Consider the following 4,423-nt stretch of genomic DNA (forward strand, 5'->3'; position numbering starts at 1 on the left):
ACAAAGTACCTATGTGCTTTCGTATTAAAAAAATTACTTCTGAAAAATTACCAAATGTCACCTTCTACCAAATTTCTTTAAACAAAATGTCAACATTTCTTCAATGTATGATAACAACTTAAGATTTCAATCTTCTTAACAACAGAACCAAACATGACCACAAAGTTAAAACACTTAGCAAAATCTGAAACTGCAAACTAAATTTTGCTGTTTACATATGTGCATTATAATTAGGACCAGGTAAACCTAGTTGGGTAAAATGTGATCTAACGCAAACCTATACTACTTCAAACAAATTTCTACTGCTCCCTTGCACTTAGTCCGACTAGCTTCCTAAGTGCTGAACCAGCAAAAGGCAACAGAATGTTGCTACACACTTCTGCTCGTGTTTCTGTACAAGTGGAAGATGCGATTCTCCTTCCTCCAAACATTTTTCAGTGATAGGCAGAAATCTCCCCATTACTGTGACACTTTCACAAAAGACCTAGAGAAAACATTAAGATTCTGCCCAAGGTTTCCATAACAATCCTAACCTTTCCAAATTACATCAACTAATACCTACATTAAGTCCTCAGGGGGCAAACTGCTACACAAAAGAAAAAATTAACAACTACTCCAAAACACAAACCTACAACCATAATCTATAGCAAGTATTTTCTAGACCTCACCATTTTTCTAGCTCAACTTTTCTCCACTCTTCACAGCTGACAACCTAAATTTATATACCAGAAAATGTATTTTTACAAGTTGAAGGAGAAATACAGCCAGAAATTGAACTGGAGGAAAAGCAGTAACAGCCTAATAATTTTCCAAGTGGTCCCATATTTGTGTGATATTCAGTTGGAAGGCCCCTATATTTTAAAGACAGCTGTGCTAACAAATCACTGTGGGGTCCAGCTGGACATAAATCACCTCACAGTTATTCTGACTATTAAGCATTTCTGTCAGAAGCACCCACTACTAACAGGAATTGCTCTTCACACAGATACTTTTTTCAGAATCAAGAGCAGAAGAAAAGCATTTCTCAGCCTCAGATACAAGACATAGCTAGACTGATGACAATCAACTTCTGCCATGCCACAGAAACAATAACAGAACAAGGTTTCATACAGTCATTTAAGCAGTAACTATTCATACCCAAAATTGGTTTACTTCCATCTATTCAGCATACACCTAGCCAGTCTATTACAAATGTCTTTCCTATTCATCTTGTCATCTGTGTTTAGTTTCTCCTGTTGCTTCTCCTCCAGCTTCTTGTGTGCCTATACCTACGTTACGCTCATTAACTCCTCACCTACTCATTTAATCTCTCCAACTTGTAACTACAGCACACTCCTATCATTCACACAAAGCCACACTACTCATCAATTTGTAGCAAAGATTGTATCAGCAATTCAGAGATTTTTTTTTTTTGGAGGAGGAGGAGGCAAAGGGGATTAAGGGTTGGCCGAAATAAACTGACCCGCCTGGGGCAGGACACACATAAGAAGATAGCACTCGCTGTCCAGCTCTCTGGGAAGTCAAGACGTTGTTTCTGCCTGTGCTTTTGAGGATTGTATTATCATACATACTAGTGTCTGATCACCTGAGACCAAACCAGCTTGAAGTGTCAGTACACCACTAGCTACTGGAAGAACAGGCATTCCTTTTCTCCGCTTCCTGCTTTCATCACCCACCTGACCATCACTCCACCACAAATTCCTACTTCTTATGATTCATGCATGTACTTTCTCTATCCTAGCCTCTCCCCAAATTCCTCACTGTCTCTGTGAGTGAGGCTCTCCTTCATCATTGTTCTGTTTATCCTCTTCACCCATGAGACCCAGAGGCTGCCACCACTACCTCCCAGCTTCCAGAACGTGCCCACTGATGCCATCTCTTCACTGCTGCTCTCACTGTCTCCAGGAGACAGATGCTAAAATCAACAAGTCTCTGTGGCGTTCACAACAGTGCAGTCTCATAAAGATCCTGTCATCAGCAGTGACAGCCCAACAGAACTTCAACTGAACGCTCTTGCATAACAGCGTGGCTTCTGTATTGGTGAGGTCTTTTCATCTACTGGGGTATAATATGCTGCAAAAACAAAGGCTCAGGTTCTACACAAACTGAAAACATTTCCTAGGCACATGGGTTTTCAAGACTGAGTCTTAAAAAGGCCACAGATTTATGCATTGGTACTTGTTCCAAAGAACAAGGAAAAACCCAACCCTTTCACTGAATGAGTTTCTTCACAAATAAGGTTTCCCATAATACGCTTTTGCACCCAGACCCAGCCAATAAATTCATGTACACAAATTCTCACCCCTGTGCAGGACCATAAAGACCTTACAAGTGTTCCACTAGGGCACAGACCCCACCTCCACAGAAATTTGCTATAGAAAGAGGACCAGAAAAAGATGCAGGCATTTAAAACAGGATTTAACTTAACTATCTAAAATAATAAAGGTGCCTAAATCAAAATCTGCAGTCCAAAAAGGCATCAAGGCATTTGTCCATGGATGGAAAGAAAAAAAAAAAACCCTAAAAATTTCCTGAAATCAATTCAGGGTTTGAGCATTCTAACCAGTAGATGAGAAAATACTATGTTCCTTCCTGCTTGCTCTTCTGAGAAGTGGGCCAGCACAGGGCCCCAAGATTCAGACAGAAAAAGGAAGCTATGCCACATGGTTCTGTACCAACCAGCAGCTCCGTGATGAAGGCACTGTTCCGCAACACAAGAAATACCAGAGCTGCTTTTTGCAAGCACCACACCGAACACCTTCAAATTCCCTGGCAAGTACCCTAAGCTCTGTGGTACCACAAGGCGAAGAAGCAATTCCAGCAGTTCATTTTCCTGCAGGATCTCAAGAAGAGCAGAAACTCCCCTCAGTTCTTTCAAAGTATTCCAGCTGACACTTACCTCAGGAGCAGGTTCTGGCACCAAAGCAGACAGAATCCATTTTCAGTTCCGGTTTGGGAACCTAACCTCTCAAAGAGAAGCAGGTGCCCAGCCATGTCCCTATGTTTAGTCCTTCTCAGTGCCCAAATCTACGTGGCTCTTTGTTCAAATCTCAGTAATTTAGGAACTGTTCTTCTACCACTACAACAGAAAAAGCCTAGGCACCTAAAATCAGGTTTTATACCTCTGAAAAGAACTAAGCATCTACATCTTTTACTTGGCTTGAGCCTATGTCAGCTTCACGTGGATCAAGAATTAATATAACTCTCAAATTCACCTAATTCAATTTGTAAAGTTATTTCTTACAAATAGATTTTTACCTATTTATTCAGAGACTTGGCTGATTTTTTATGAAAACGGCTTGTTTTATGAAAGTCAAGGCAATGTTTTCAAGTGGAAGGACAGACAGAAAATTATATATTAATGGGAGAAATGGTATTAAGCTATTCCAATAAAATACCTCCCCACGGGTATTTTCCATAAATCTGATCTTGAGTACAATCAGTCAAGAGAAGCAATGCAGACAGGGGACTAGTCTTGCCATATTACAAATCCTTGACTCAATAGGCCTAGCGAGGTAATCAAGATGAAATAAAACGAAATAGACAAGCTGTCACATTTCAAAAAGAGAGCAACTTTAAAAATAGAGTTCCCTAGAAAAAAGAGCTTTAGTGTGCCACAGAAACTGTCAGTTTCTCTGCTCTCAAAAAAAAAAAAAGAAAAAAAAAAAAAGAAGTAAAATGGAAAAAAAGGAAAAAGAGAATAGGGGAAAACTTCAGAAAAGCCATCCTTATGAAAAAGAAATACATTAAGATAGTCCCTTGCCTACTGCTAAGGAAAGAACAGTACATCTGTGTATTTGGGGTAAGAGCATAAACCAAATACCCACGCAGCTCTGACCCTTCCCAGAAAAATCAAGGCATAAACAGCAAAAATTCCCCACGTGCAAGCCCCAGCCCCTTCCTATGCCGAGATGACTTAGTGTACAACCATAACCAAGTTCCCATCATGCCTTGCTACATCACATAAAAAATTGCAGCATGCCTTACATGTCCCAGTTGGGTTAGAGCCCTGAGCTACCCGAAGCTCCACTGTGGTTATGAGACAACTGTGGGTTCAACCTACACTATTGCTGCAGTGTCACAACTCTCCCTACATGACCCACTTACGGGGAATGCGATGTACACACATGCTCTCAATCACACATACAGGAAAGGTAAAAAATATACACTCTTATAGCATCTAATTATTTACTTGGAAATAAGCCCCACGATTATTAAGTGAACACATGGAAGAATAAAAGCACTGTTACAAATGTGACAGTGTAATCATTTAGCTGTTTACTCCTTGATGCACCTCCTTCAGCTTTGTCAGCAGAATCATTACTACTATTTTCACTGTGATTTGCTAAAAAATCTTAAGTTTCTTTCCTCTATGTTGTAGTTCAGTGATGTGGGTATTTGCAGAAACTGGTTTGAAAAAAAA

Source organism: Pterocles gutturalis, unplaced genomic scaffold (assembly GCF_000699245.1).
Source record: "Pterocles gutturalis isolate BGI_N339 unplaced genomic scaffold, ASM69924v1 scaffold41912, whole genome shotgun sequence".
In the NCBI taxonomy this organism is placed as follows: Eukaryota; Metazoa; Chordata; class Aves; order Pterocliformes; family Pteroclidae; genus Pterocles; species Pterocles gutturalis.